The 16,690-nt window shown below is 36.9% G+C and overlaps 1 long non-coding RNA gene across 1 annotated transcript in view; it reads right to left on the bottom strand.

Moving 5' to 3' along the window:
* Positions 1-1,367: 1,367 nt before the first annotated feature.
* LOC144282506 (uncharacterized) overlaps positions 1,368-16,690 on the bottom strand; it is a 60,028-nt gene continuing 44,705 nt past the window's right edge. The window contains exon 4 of the long non-coding RNA XR_013350959.1: positions 1,368-1,533. This is a non-coding gene — a long non-coding RNA (uncharacterized LOC144282506). The remainder of the gene's footprint in view (positions 1,534-16,690) is intronic.

Genomic DNA, 16,690 nt, shown 5'->3' on the forward strand with positions numbered 1-16,690 from the left:
TATATTTAAAATGTACATGATGATGGAATGATTACCAAGACCTAGGTAATTAACATGTTCATCACCTCATAATTAACTCTTTTCACGTGTGTGTGCTGGGAACACTCAAGATGTACTCTCAGCAACTTTCAAGTATATACTGCTGTATTATTAATTATAGTCACCATGCTGTACATGAGATGTTCAGAAGTTATTTATCTTATAGCTAAAGGTTTATACCTTTAACCTACACCTCCCCATTTCTTCCTCCTCTCATCCCCTGGCAACCACTATTCTATTGTTTCTATGAAATTGGCTTTTTTTTTTTTTTTTTTTAGATTTCATATATAAGTGATACCATACATTATTTGTCTTTCTCGGGCTTATTTCACTTAGCATAAATGCCCTCTAGGGTCATCTATGTGGTTGCAAATGGCAAGATTTTATTCTTTTTTATGGCTAAATAATATTCCTGTGTGTATGTGTGTGTGTGTGTGTGTGTGTGTGTGTGTGTGTGTGTATACCACATTTTACTTACTCATTCATCCATAGAAGGGCATTAGATTGTTTCTATGCCTTGGCTATTGTGAATAATGCTGCAATAAACATGAGAATGTAAGTTTCTCTTTGAATACAGATTTTGTTTCTTCCTGATATATATACCCATGAGTTAGGTTGCTGGATTATAAAGTAGCTCTATTTTTAATTTTTTGAGGAATCTCCACATTGTTTTGCATAATGGCTATACCATTTCATACTCCCACAACAGTGTACAAGGATTCCCTTTTCACCTAGGAGTCTTTCTACCCCCCACTGATCACATAGCCCAAAGACTGCTATATAACCATGTAAAATAGGTACAGATTATCAGTCTATATATTTTAATAAACAGTGCGAACAAACTAGTCCAGAGTGCATTCAGGGGAGTTTCAGACATATTATATATGTGTGTGTGTGTATATATGTGTGTGTGTATGTATATATGTACACATACATACACACACAATATGTACATATTATAAACAACATAGTGTATGTCACTGGCTAGTACATTTCATTCATATCTTGGCCATGGGAGAGCACTATGTCTCCAAGTATCCCCGGGATCAGCTGCAAGCTAACCCTATACTTGCATACCAAAACAATAAATTAAAAGTAATACTGCATTCATGAGGGAATTTCACACTTGAAAAATTTAAGAGTGATAATTCTTTGCATAGTTACATTGAATTCCCTGGGTTAGTTGGACAAAATAGATGTACGTTTTGAAGAATAAAAGCAAAATCATTGTGCTGCTGTTCCTGATAGAGCCTTTTTGCTGGAGCAACCTGGTAAGCAGCATATACTCCCTAGCCCCATATTTTGATTAATAGAAAAAACAGAAGCAATTTGCTTTTACCTTAGCAGGAACAGCAGTGCACTTTTATTTTCCAACTCAGTAATCTGTCAACTTTGGCTCTTTGCTGCAAGTTAGTTCACAGGGACTTGAATTATCTTGCCATCTTGTAGAATATCAGGCTTGATCATGACACTGATAGGTCGTTTACTAGAAACCTAAAGAGCAAGAAATAGCAGGCACTCTCTCTGCCTTGGTACTGTAAATGCATGTGAAAACGGACAATACATTTTATGAAAACATGAGAGTTTTAGAGTTTTCTCACATCAGTGAGGTTTTGGAGCATTTAGATGGATGGATCCTCCAATGTGAAGGACAATTTGTTGAAATCTGTACACCCAACCAAAATGCCTATTTGCATATCTTTGGATGTGAATCATGGCTTCTCCTCACATCCGCAGCTGTTGTTACCTGCCTTGAAATGGAAACTACAGTTCTTGTTTTCTGGCCCCAGGATGTGTCCTCATATCTGCCCTTCCCAAGTCTTATTCACTGCTTCACAATGAGTTTGTGAACCTCTGAAATTATTCCAATAAATTAATTTTTCTGAGTTACTCAGAGTTGACTTTTATTACTTACAACTAAAGAATGTTGATTTATACAATAATTAAGAAAGCACTATGAATGAGATAAAATCTAATTAAAAAACAAATTAATAGGTGTTAATTACGGATAATATAAATTATTCACACTGAACATTTTAGAACATTATACATTTTCTAAACTCTTAGTTGAAACTCTAAGATTCCATTAAATTGCATTAAATATCATACAGAATTACATATGTTTTTCTATTGTTACATAGACATTTGATAAAATTAGCTTAAAAATTGAGGCCAAAATATCCTATTTGATTGGTCAAATGATGATGTGTATTTTTTTTTACCTGGTTGAAACTATGAAATATTTTCAGGTTTTACTATTTCCTATCTGTAAAATAAATTAGGTGGAAAAAAATCTAGTCAATATTTATCGATCTTACATAAACAGTGCACTGCACTAGATATTCTAAGGTAAAACAAAAAGCCATTTGCTTATTGATGCTTGCAAGTAATAATTTTTATACTGAATTTAGAGTGGAAAGCATTTTTTATAGATTGTACCAATATGTATAACACTCATATAATTGTCCTAAGTGTTTTGCAGTTAAAAGTACCTAAAAAAATAACTTTTAAGATTCAATCAAATATAACCAGCAAATAGTTTTTGAACTATGCATTCTCAAATTGTCTTTGACAAGATTCAGTAAAATGCGAGAGGTCTGGAAAAGGAGCAGCAGCAAGCTGAAGGCATGGTATGCAGGCATACCAATGTTCAGAAGGCACGTTTGAAAAATGAGGGTGTGGGAAATAAATGCCTTAAAACATCAACAGCTAAGAAGCCTGTAAAGCCTATAGGATCTAACTTGAAAATCTGTTACCTTGATGTCTATGGTATATTACCTTGGCTTTAATTCTAGTTTTAGTTGTTTTTTTCTCAGTATAATGCAAACCACATTGTTTTTAATTCCAAAGTATACAAAGAACCAACTTTCTTGTACAGTGTCTTATAAATATTAGTTGGTATTAAAATTTATTTCCCCATTTTTTTCAGCATTTTTATACTTTTGGTTCTGTTTGGTGCATTCTGTTTTTTCAGACTGCTAAATCTGCCAATTAAAAAATACCATTTGAATTTGAACATATTTATATGCTTTTTGCTAATTTTACTCATTTTGTAGCTCCACACACTGGATAAAACCACAATGACAATGCTTTCTACAAGTGTAGGCAAATTTCCACACACAAAAAATATGCTTTAGTAGTCATCACATCTCTTGGAACTTTAATTACGTGTGCACATCATAATAAACATATATGTGGGAGGCACCTGGGCGGCTCAGTCGGTTAAGCATCTACCTTCAACTCAGGTCATGATCTCGAGGTGCTGGGATCAAGCACCATATCTGCACTTTCTGCTCCATGGAGAGTCTGCTTCTCTCTCTCCCTCTGCCCCTCCCCCTACTCATGTGCACGTGTGCATGCGTGTGTGTGCTCTCTCTCTCTCAAACAAATAAAATCATTTTAAAAGCATAAGCATGTATGTGTACATACATATCTGCTTATATGTACGCAAATATCTTAAAATGTTAAGAGGCATATCAGTATTTTTCCAATACAATTCAGAAATGAAATTTTCCATTTTCCAAGGAAAAAGATCTAACTGTATTTGTAAGGGGAATTCTAAATTCATGAACAAAATTATAGAATATAATGATATTTTTCAAAGACTATTATAAACAAGATGACAAATATCACATTTGGTGAAATTCCACTATAACTTCCAGTTCAGTCTCATAGGAAAACAACTTATTAAATAAAAGTATAAATAAAAGCTGTATTAGACTTAACAGGAAAAAAATATGGAGTAGCAGTACTAAGCAGTAAATTTCAAAGTCTAAATCCATTCCTCCAACCATTCAACCAACCATCCATCTATCCTTCTATCCATTCATCATTTCAATAGGCCAAGTAGTCTGCTGGGGTAGGAATATAAAGATAAACCACATTCTCAGTGAACTCACAGCCTAGAAGTCAAGACAGACATGCAAGAGAGACAACTATTTCTTTGTTTTCAAGCTCTGTGACCCATCTGCATCAGCATCAGAAAAAACTGGACACATGTCCTTGTCTTCTCAATTGCCTAAGTCCAAGCCATCCCGTTTCTGCTCCTCGGGCTGTTCCTAATTCTCTCCGCTCCCAACTCAACCTCAGATCTGAGTGTCCTCTGATACTAACCCTCAGAACTCCCAGGCATTCATGCTGAGTTACCTGCCTTCAGCCAGTTTGCATAAACAATTATCCTAACAGAAACTAGTATGGCACAGACCATCACAACTGATCTGCCTCCCTGGATCATCCAGTCCTGTGGACAGCCACAGCACCATGTGACAAGAGCTATGAAGATAACATTGCCTTTGTTGCCTTGAGGAGGGACCATGCAGCACTCTGGACTGAGTGGAAGTTTGACAGTCCAATAGACTTCACAGGGGATAGTGCTTGAAATGTGATTTGAGGTCTCGAAAAATGAGTAGAGGTGTGACAGGTATACTTAGGGGAACAGAATGGCAGAAAACCTTGGCTCTTTAGATGCACATGAATTCTAGAACATAGGGGCACAGATCTGTGGATGATGAGGCCACCACCAAAACAATATAGAATATAAAATTTTGAGCTCCAACCAAGGCAATGAAAAACTGAACACACAATAACATTTTCATTAATCTAGTATATTTGGGATTATAACTGGAATAGATATTGATTTGTTAAAGTCAAGACATAGAAAAATTATGAATGCCCCTCAAGAAGATGGAGAGGAAGTCATTTTTTGAAAATAACTAAAAAAGCCATTAGTTCTCTATGGGTGAAATCGGTTACTTACAGGAACTTTCTACAAGAACCTTGGTTTATCTGACTTCAAAGTTTTTCTCCTAAATTATTATTTTAATTAGCTGTCTTTCCTCTTATCCCAAGCTTACCAATCAGAAGTATAATTTCCTTCTCTTTGTAGAATTTCCTAAATGGATGGAAGGTATGTTCTGATTAACCAATGTGAATATTTAGGTTCTCCTGGAGACTATAGTCTCACTATAAATTAACTAATTAATATATTGTTACTACGAATATACTGGCATTGGCTTGTCAGCATGTGTGTTTAGTTATTTTGTGTTAAGGCCTTTCCTAAGGTTGATCACCACTGAATATGCTGCAGTCATGGTTCTGGATTTGTAAAACTGAGGAATAGGTCTTTGACTAGAGTAGCCCATCCAGAAAGGGTCATCTTATAAGGGCCAGGTTAGTGACCATTGACTTCTCTTGGTAATACATCTATCTTGACTCTCTTTATTACAATAATAATTATAGGCTCATGTAATTTTTAAGTAGCATAAAAGACCACAAGGGAAAATAGAAAGTCAATAAAATAATAGCATAGCCAGGAAGGCACAATTTTGGATATTATAAAACAAAGTGTTAAAAATAATAGTTTCAGTGGTTCTAAGAACAATTTTAGCAGTAACATCTTCACATTTTTTCCAAAATAATCAGATAAAATTAAGAATATATTATTCATCATAGTGGCCATGAGAATGCATTTACAGACCACTGACTAGAGTCCCAACTACTGTGTTTTGAAATTTGTAGCCCCACACCTCCCATGGGTCATTCCCAGCCAATGACTACATGCAGCAGAGGTACTAAAGCAAACTCATTCCTGAGAGACACTTGGTTTCTCTGAAGGCCAACCTTGGCTTAATGAAAGGTTTTCACAAACCTTTCAGCAGTCTAGGGTACTTTCACCAACCATCCCCCCCCCCCCCTTCTGTCTCTGTCTCTGTTTCCTTCATTTGGGATCAGAAATGCATCAGAGTTTGATGGCTCTCTTAGCCTACTCCAGCCCCTTCCCTATTTTCTCTCAAGCATTTCCTCAAACAAAATCCTTGCAAATTACCAACCTCATCTTTGCATCAGCTCTTAAAGGACCCTGACCAACACTTGTAAAAAGTTTCCTAAATTCTCTTCAACATTTTATGTCATGCTACACAAAGTCAGAATCCCAACTGGGCTAACCCTAGTGGGCAAGACATTGAATGGTATATCCTCTTTTCCACTTTACCCAGATGGAGAAAGTGCTTGAGAAAAGAGTCCATGCTGATATATGAGTATTGTCTAATAGTTTTCTTGAAAGATCAGAGACCCGAAAGAAGCAAGATTGCTGACATGGAAGTTTGGGGAAGAGTTATATGAATAGACTGCTCAGAATAGACCCAGAGTGGACAGAAGAGGCTCCTAATAACCAGGTAGATATACTCTCCTGCTCAGTGGAGGTAAATTTATTCTAGTGCTTACTCAATGATTTATGGGCAATGTGATCATATTGGTAAGAATGGAAGTAACATATGGATAGGCACAGTAACAAACATTTTCCCTCCCCAAGGATTATCTTGTCTTTGCTATAGCTGAGAGCTCATTTTGCAAGCAGCAAAAAACAACCCTATGTTTCTGATAGGATACCATTTCCTGGAAGGGCCAATCTACTAGCTAGTAACAAGTTGGTCATATTATGTCCACTCTATCACAGAGGAGGTGGTATTTTGTCCTAACTGGAATAGACATGTTTTCTGTATATAAATTTGCCTTCTCTATTGCCTATGCTTCTGAAAGCAGCATCACCTCTGAACTTATAACTGCCTTATTTATGGCTATAATGCAAATGGCTTCTAGGAGATGAAGTTAGGGAGTTTGTTGATACTCATGGTTTAACTGTTTTTACGCATAATCTATTATCCATAAGTACCTAACACACACTACTTTCTAAGTTTGGGACTTTGTGCTACAGGATACAGTATATGCTCTGAACCAGGAATCAATGTATGGTGCTGTTTCTCAGAGCCAGGATACTTGGATCCAAGAATCAAGAGGTACTGAAATACCTAATATCCCATTTACAAAAATTTACTTTTCCGTAACACAACTCTTGGATGTGCTGAGTTAGAGTTCTTGGTATCAAAAGGAGAAATGATTCTACCAAGAACACATTTCATTTTCATTGAACTAGAGCAGCTGAGACTGCTCTCTTATATTTTAGTTTCATTGCAAGGATTATAATATTGATAGGATGGTTGATCTTGACTACCAAGAAAAAAGAAGAAATATGGGTAAAACCAAGAGGATCCCTGGAGTGCCTTCTAGAATCTCTGTGTATAATAGTTAAAATTATACCACAGAAGACCACACAGTCTCATGTATTTGGGAAGACCAAGGACTTGTGTCTAATTAGAATGCATTTTCAAGTTATTCTATCACATAAACCTTTTGACAAAATAGACAAAATAAAAGAGAATGTTCAGTGGAGAAGAAAATTGTATATATTTTTGTACAATAGTGAATGGCAAGTTGTAGAAAGAAACAAACTTTTATCTACCCAAAATACTGCTATGAAATCATACCAGGATTTGAATGATGATGGATATTACTGAGCAATCTTGGACTTGTATCTGAATGCTGTAAAGGTGATATTTTTGGCTGACTCTTTTTGAGTATGGACTAATCATTATTTTGGTTGTGTAAGGGAGAATTGTGTTATGGAAGGTAGTAAGTTTTTTTTTTTTAAATATGTGTAAGTGGGCAGCCCTGGTGGCCCAGTGGTTTAGTGCTGCCTTCGGCCCAGGGTGTGATCCTGGAGACCTGGATCTCCCTGCATGGAGCCTGCTTCTCCCTCTGCCTCTCTCTCTCTCTCTCTCTCTCTCTCTCCTTCTCTCTCTCTCTGTGTCTTTCATGAATAAATAAAATCTTTAAAAATAAAAGTTAAAAAGAAAATAGAGATAAACAGATGTTAAAGCTAGACAATGGATAGCATTTCATTATGTTTTTCATTATTTCCTAAGCTTTCTATAATAAACATGTGTCACTTTTATAACTAGAAAAAAACATTTATTTAAATACCTGGTTAAATAAAATCTTTAAAGAAATATGTGTAAATATAGGGATATTGTGTATGTTGATAGTGGGCAGCCAGAGTGGTAGATCATCATGAGAATTTGTCATTCTATTTTAGTCACCAGCATCTGAACCTTCTACTTATATTTTGAGAAACCTTGTACCATACAAGAAGTCCACTTCCAGGTATAGAAGCTCAATACACTCGAAAGTTACTCTCTGAGACTACTTTGCAATGAGGGTATGGATACACTGCCAGTTTCAGCCAATTAGTCAAAACTGCTTCAGACTTTGAGCCAGAAGTGAATCCTGCAAATACATAATGGTCATGCTGAAAATGGCAAGGCCAAGAGCTGTGATAGTCATCATGTCATTTTCAGAGGCAGTCCAAAGTTCAGGGCCAACACTGATAGATTTAGAAGGCCAAGGTGGGGTATCTGTGCCAAAAGACTTCCTCTGACACAAGAGTACTCCCAGGGCCAGTTATAAGGCAGGATTTGAGGTATTGTTCAAGGCTTCCTGTTTGGTCTCGAACTCTGAATATTCCGTGAGGGATCCAATATGATTTTAACAAAATTATATCTTCTTATATTAGCCAGAGCTAATTTTTCCTCTTTGCAAATTTAAACCCTGATTAAGAATCTACCTTTTCTGAATAGGTAATTTGAGAAACTTTTTGGCTCTTACTGCCCAGACTGGACTGCATTTGCATGCATTCAAGTTCAGGCCCAATCAGCCAGATACTGACCCTTCTGTTTGAATAGCTTGTTTCAGGCCTGATTAGGATTACCTCTGCCTCTAGAGCTTTGCGAAGCTACCCACAAATGTGCAGCATGCACTCAGTTGTGCCACGTTACTTCAGCTTTCCCAGCTAACAAGCAGCAGACCTGGGATTTTTTTTTTTTTTTTTTTTTTAGACTTTCTAATTCCAAAGTTCTTGCTCCGAACCATTTTTTTCTACTGACTTCAATTAGTTATGTCTCAAAGGTGAGAAATGGTCCCTTTGAAGGTGAGAGATCTCCTTAAAACTCCCAAATTACAGCATTAATGTAGTCTCCATATCATTTGACTGACTCCCACTTAATGACAATAGCAATTTTGATTAACAAACTGTTATTAAAACTTCTAATATCATCCACTTCATCTATCCTGCACCTTTCACTTCACTCATGTACCCCTCATATCTTAGCATTTGCCCTTCATAAGTGTATCTTTCACTAACTTCCTCTCTCCAGAAAGAACAGTGTGGCCCCCACACCCTGTCCAGCCTGATTCCCACCACTGGAATCACTGCTGCTTTCCCTTCCTGCCATCTGAAACCCTTGGTTTGCTTCTCTCATGGTGCAGGTTAGCCCTCTATTAATCCCGACAACTGGAATAACACAGGTTACAGTTCATCTGGAAATGCATGACCTTAACTTGGATGATTAGAAAAGGAACAATTAGAGAAAGCTTAATGAATGGGAAAAAGATAGTGACTCCATAATTCCTGCTTCCAGACTTCCTAGGTACTCTAGCAAGTGAGTTTTTCATATTTTTTGCAGCCCGCCCTTTCCTCTCTTCTGATCCCAGAATTGCTTTTGAAATGGTAGCTGGTTTTGTGAAAAGAAGAAACCCATAAAGGTGCAGAAGAATATCTGACGAGGTTCTTTTAACTGAATAAGAGCTTACCATAAATAAGATGAGCTTACTTTATGCACTTAATTTTGTATGAAATTCATTGGTTGGAGGCATATTTTTGCAAAAGCAGAATCTTACTGGGTTAATGAGTCCTACTGGTTTCCTAGCAGAAAAAAAAATGGGTGTCTCACTTGGAATACATAGTAAGCTTTGAAAATTCTCCAAATCATTTCTCCTTTTTTTTTAACATTCAAATTGAAGGGTAAGATAGACAGTAGTCTGTTGAAGATCAAATAAACTACCACTACAGGCATTCTCAGTAGATAGAGCTCATCCCGAAAGTCATTAAATACATAAATTCTGGAAGAGCACATCAGTGTCATGTTTCATTGCTCCAACAACACATCGAAGAAAGAGTAAAGTATTTTTTAAGAACTTGACACTCAAATTGTTTATTTCAGTGTTTCCATTTTCCCCTTCATTATCTTTTGTTCCAGAGAGAAAAAAGTTGAAAATCATGATAAAAAATTGCAAATGTTTTCCAATAGTTTTTTCTTCTAAATATTGATGAAATTCATGACAAAAATATTTTCCATTTTTCCCCTGTTAGTGCCACCAAAACTATCTAAGCAGATGATTATTTAATAAAGAGCAATGTATGTAGTCAGTTTATAGAAGGCTACAGGTACTGAAGAGAATGTATCAAGAGGGTTTGAAAACAGTGAGAGAAAGAGATTGTCAAGTGAAACTCTGAACTGTAAAAATCAACACTCATAAACAGACTAAGCATCTGTAAAAGTAGCCCATTGTGCAAAATGGCTTATAAAAATGTTGCCTCTGAGACTGAGAACTTGTGGCTATAAAGACCTACTTGTATTTTTTGAAAGTTGTGCTTATAATCAATTCTAGTGAAATATAAGTTGCCCAAAAGAGATAATATCATGACTGATAAAAACAGCAGAATGGACTAGACAAGAAATAATTTGCCAAGTGTCCTATAGCTGTCTCCAGAGAGACTGGGCTTGATTCCAATGGCCAATTTTAGTTATCTAGCTAGAGACCTCCCTAGAGTAATGCAACCCTGCAGGTGGTCAAAGCTTGACAGACCCATCTTTTAAGAACATCTGACTCCTTTCTTATTCTGTTTTCAGCAATAGACTTTCTGGCCTACATTTACTTTCCACAGTGAAATGGGAAGTTATGTCCTAAGTAAATGGTCAAGATTTGTTGCCTTGTCAAATATAGATTTGAGCATAAATTGGCAATGTGATACATAAAGTAGTCTTTTAAGATTTTTGGTTTATGTAAATCAATTACTACATTCTGATTGTTTCTTGGTGACTTGATACTTCTTTTTTTTTTTTTTTAATCTGTCAAGCTATAAACTACATACTAAGCTGGTGCTTCCATCAAAGACTGCCTTCTCATGAAACTCTACAAAGAAGATGACTTCAATATCTTTTTGTTGTCCCAGGGAGTATTATAGCTATTCAAGTTGTCTATTTTTTTTTCCAACCTGGAAAGACATGAGTCTAAATTAAGGTGCAATTTACTACTTTAACCTTTACTACACTAATCTTCATGCAAAGAAGTATTGTATATTTAGGAATAAAATAATCATTGTAGAAATAAAACATTTGATAAATCACATCCTTTTCCTTCAAAACAAGAAGCTATAAATAATTACAAATTTTAATTCAGACCTTGGAATTCAAAATAATATATTTTACACTTGGCTATTCACCTTAGCAGACTAATACTTAAAACAGAGGTTTTGTAAATTTTTAAAAATTTCTAAGTGGGAATCAGAATTCTTTCAGTTCTTTATCCCATGTAAAATTATTACCAGCTTTTTATTCCAAAATTACTTTAAATGTACCCAACAATATTAGTTATGCTATTGCATGTCACTTCTAAGTGCTGAAAATATAGTGCTAAATGAGTCTCCACTCTAATGAGCATTTGGACACTTCATTCTAGTGGAGGAGAATGGGGCATAAATAGTAAATAAGGCAACAAAATGATTTCAGGGCTACTAATAAGATAAAACAGTATAATATAATCTCTCTCTCTCTCTCTCTCTCTCTCTCTCTGTGTGTGTGTGTGTGTGTGTGCATGTGTTAGGGGATATTTGTTTAGAGTGGATTCTTAGCGAAGGCCTCCATGTAAAAGAGTCATTTGAATAAATGATGGAATGGAAGAGTTGGGCACAGAACTGGTGGGGGTGGGGAGCATCATAGATTGATGGAATAGAACAGGTGAAGCTCCAGAGGTGGAAGCAGAGTTGATATGTTGCCCTGTGGCAGACAGACAACTCAGGTGCCTCCCTATGATTGCCTCTTTCTCATGTTCACACCTTTGGATAATCTCTTCTTATTGTGTGTGAGTAGTACCTGTGAATTTCTTCTAACAAATAAATATAACAAAAATGATGAGATGCCACTTCCATGATTATTTTGTGTAATATAAGACTTCATCTTTTCATCAGAATCACTCTAGTCTCCCCCCCCTCTCTATTATTGGGTTTGGAAAAGCCACAGCCCCAAGAAATCGAATGCTCCCCAAAAAACACACTAGTGAGAAAATGGATGCCTCCTTAGTTTAGCCTTCATATGAGAACTTAACCCTAGCCAACTCTTTGATTGCAGCCTCTGATACTATAAATAAGTAGAAGACCTAAGTAAGCCATGCCTGGACTCCAAATCCACAGAAACTACAAGATAATAGATATGTTGTTCTAAGTTGTTAAGTCTGTAGTGATTTGTACAGAGGATAGAAAACTAATACACAGCCCAAAAGAATACAAATTTGGCTGGTGGGTAATGATCTAAGGGGAGTCTGGGTATGTATGAATGAGGTAGAGGGGTGACTGCACAGAACCCTTGGCCATGATAAGGAAATTAGATTTTATTACAAGTCATTGCAGAGATTTAAGCAAGAGAGTGGCATGATCTTCTTGACATGTTCAAAGGTTTCCTGGCTACTTGTGAAAGATGGGTTATAGGAGATTTCTCAATAGGTATCTGCATTCATTAGAAGGTGAGAGAAGGAGATGGCTCAAATTAGAGAATAGAAGTGGAGTATGGTGAAAAATAAGCCAGGGCAAATTGCAGTGCAGCTCCCAAATCCTAGACATTTGGATTCAGCAACTAGAGGGTGGTGATTCCTTTACTGCAATGGAGAAACTTGAAAGAGGCAAAGTTGGGTTTCTCAGGTGAAACAGAGAAAGAGAAAATCCAGGGTGCTATTTTGACATGTTAAATTTAAGAAGTCCATGCGATATTCTGGGGGAAAATGTCAAGGATGCTGTTGAACAAACAAATCTGGAACTCGGGATTAGTGATATATATTTGGATGAAATATTGATTGTAGTTAAAACCAGGAATAGGCTTAAATCCATCGAAGCAGCAAGTGTTAACAGTCTATGTAATAAGAAAAGAGTTAAGTAAATAGACAAACTTTCTTTTGACACTGAATAGAGAATTTTGCTCTGTCAACATCTGTCTACAACATCTCCAAAGAAACAAGAGCTTTAAATGATACACTGGATCAGATGGATTTCACAGAAATTTACAGAACTTTACATCCAAACACAACTGAATACACGTTCTTCTCAAGTGCACATGGAACTTTCTCCAGAATAGACCACACACTGGGTCACAAATCAGGTCTTAACCGATACCAAAAGATTGGGATCGTCCCCTGCATATTTTCAGACCATAATGCTTTGAAACTAGAATTAAATCACAAGAAGAAGTTTGGAAGGATTTCAAACACGTGGAGGTTAAGGACCATCCTGCTAAAAGATGAAAGGGTCAACCAGGAAATTAGGGAAGAATTAAAAAGATTCATGGAAACTAATGAGAATGAAGATACAACCATTCAAAATCTTTGGGATACAGCAAAAGCAGTCCTGAGGGAGAAATACATCGCAATACAAGCATCCATCCAAAAACTGGAAAGAACTCAAATACAAAAGCTAACATTGCACTTAAAGGCGCTGGAGAAAAAACAGCAAATAGATCCTACATCCAGCAGAAGAAGAGAATTAATAAAGATTCGAGCAGAACTCAATGAAATAGAGACCGGAAGAACTGTGGAACGGATTAACAAAACCAGGAGTTGGTTCTTTGAAAGAATTAATAAGATAGATAAACCATTAGCCAGCCTTATTAAAAAGAAGAGAGAAAAGACTCAAATTTATAAAATCATGAATGAGAAAGGAGAGATCACCACCAATACCAAGGAAATACAAATGATTTTTAAAAGCTTATTATGAGTAGCTATACGCCAATAAATTAGGAATCTAGAAGAAATGGATGCATTTCTGGAAAACCACAAACTACCAAAACTGGAACAGGAAGAAATAGAAAACCTAAACAGGCTGATAACCAGGGAGGAAATTGAAGCAGTCATCAAAACCCTTCCAAGACACAAAAGTCCAGGGCCAGATGGCTTCCCAGGGGAATTCTATCAAACGTTTAAAGAAGAAACCATACCTATTCTACTAAAGCTGTTCGGAAAGATAGAAAGAGATGGAATACTTCCAAACTTGTTCTACGAGGCCAGCATCACCTTAATTCCAAAACCAGACAAAGACCCCACCAAAAAGGAGAATTATAGACCAATATCCCTGATGAACACAGATGCAAAAATTCTCAACAAGATACTAGCCAATAAGATCCAACAACACATTAAGAAAATTATGCACCATGACCAAGTGGGATTTATCCCCGGGATGCAAGGCTGGTTCAACATTCATAAAGCAATCAATGTGATTGATCATATCAGCAAGAGAAAAAACAAGAACCTCTCAATAGATGCAGATAAAGCATTTAACAAATACAGTATCCATTCCTGATCAAAACTCTTGAGAGTGTAGGGATAGAGGGAACATTCTTCAGCATCTTAAAAACCATCTATGAAAAGCCCACAGCAGATATCATTCTCAATGGAAAAACACTGGGAGCCTTTCCCCTAAGATCAGGAACAAGACAGGGATGTCCACTCTCACCACTGCTATTCAACATAGTACTAGAAGTCCTGGCCTCAGCAATCAGGCAACAAAAAGAAATAAAAGGCATTCAAATTGGCAAAGAAGAAGTCAAACTCTCCCTCTTTGCAGATGACATGATACTGTACATAGAAAACCCAAAAGACTCCAACCCAAGATTTCTGGAAATCATACAGCAATTCGGCAGTGTGGCAGGATACAAAATCAATGCCCAGAAATCAGTGGGCATTTCTATACACTAACAATGAGACTAAAGAAAGAGAAATTAAGGAGTCAATCCCATTTACAATTGCACCCAAAAGCATAAGATACCTAGGAATAAACCTAACCAAAGAAGTAAAGGATCTATACCCTAAAAACTATAGAACACTTCTGAAAGAAATTGAGGAAGACACAAAGAGATGGAAAAATATTCCATGCTCGTGGATTCGAAGAATTAATATTGTGAAAATGTCAATGTTACCCAGGACAATTTACACATTTGATGCAATCCCTATCAAAATACCATGGATTTTCTTCAGAGAGTTGGAACAAATCATCTTAAGATTTGTGTAGAATCAGAAAAGACCCCGAATACACAGGGGAATTTTAAAAAAGAAAACCATATCTGGGGGCATCACAATGCCAGATTTCAGGTTGTACTACAAAGCTGTGGTCATGAAGACAGTGTGGTATTGGCACAAAAACAGACACATAGATCAATGGAACAGAATAGAGAATCCAGAAGTGGACCCTGAACTTTATGGTCAACTAATACTCAACAAAGGAGGAAAGACTACCCACTGGAAAAAAAGTCTCTTCAATAAACGGTACTGGGAAAATTGGACATCCACATGCAGAAGAATGAAACTGGACCATTCTCTTACACCAGACACAAAGATAAACTCAAAATGGATGAAAGATCTAAATGTGAGACAAGATTCCATCAAAATCCTAGCGGAGAACTCAGGCAACAACCTTTGTGAACCTGGCCACAGTAACTTCTTGCAAGATACATCCATGAAGGCAAGAGAAACAAAAGCAAAAATGAACTATTGGGACTTCATCAAGATAAGAAGCTTTTGCACAGCAAAAGAAAGAGTCAACAAAACAAAAAGACAACCTACAGAATGGGAGAAGATATTTGCAAATGACGTATCAGATAAAGGGCTAGTATCCAAGATCTATAAAGAACTTCTTAAACTCAACAGCAAAGAAACAAACAATCCAATCATGAAATGGGCAAAAGACATGAACAGAAATCTCCCAGAGGAAGACATAGACATGGCCAACACGCACATGAGAAAATGCTCTGCATCATTGGCCATCAGGGAAATACAAATCAAAACCACAATGAGATACCACCTCACCCCAGTGAGAATGGGGAAAATTAACAAGGCAGGAAACAACAAATGTTGGAGAGGATGTGGAGAAAGGGGAACCCTCTTGCACTGTTGGTGGGAATGTGAACTGGTGCAGCCACTCTGGAAAACTGTGTGGCGGTTCCTCAAAGAGTTAAAAATAGATCTGCCCTACGACCCAGCAATTGCACTGCTGGGGATTTACCCCAAAGATACAGATGCAGTGAAACACTGGGACACCTGCACCCCAATGTTTATAGCAGCAATGTCCACAATAGCCAGACTGTGGAAGGAGCCTTGGTGTCCATCGAAAGATGAATGGATAAAGAAGCTGTGGTCTATGTATACAATGGAATATCACTCAACTATTAGAAATGACAAATACCCACCATTTGCTTCGACGTGGATGGAACTGGAGGGTATTATGCTGATTGAAATAAGTCAATCGGAGAAGGACAAACATATGGTCTCATTCATTTGGGGAATGTAAAAAATAGTGAAAGGGAATAAAGGGGAAAGGAGAAAAAAATGAGTGGGAAATATCACAAAGGGAGACAGAACATGAGAGACTCCTAACTCTGGGAAACAAACAAGGGGTGGTGGAAAGGAAGGTGGGGGTGACTGGGTGACGAGCACTTAGGGGGGCACTTGATGGGATGAGCACTGGGTGTTATGCTATATGTTGGCAAATTGAACTCCAATTAAAAAATATGTAAAAAAAAGATGTGGTCTATATATACAATGGAATATTACTCAGCCATTAGAAACGACAAATACCCACCATTTGCTTCAACATGGATGGAACTGGAGGGTATTATGCTGAGTGAAAGAAGTCAATCGGAAAAGGACAAACATTATATGGTCT

This window comes from Canis aureus, chromosome 13, assembly GCF_053574225.1.
Source record: "Canis aureus isolate CA01 chromosome 13, VMU_Caureus_v.1.0, whole genome shotgun sequence".
Lineage (NCBI taxonomy): Eukaryota > Metazoa > Chordata > Mammalia > Carnivora > Canidae > Canis > Canis aureus.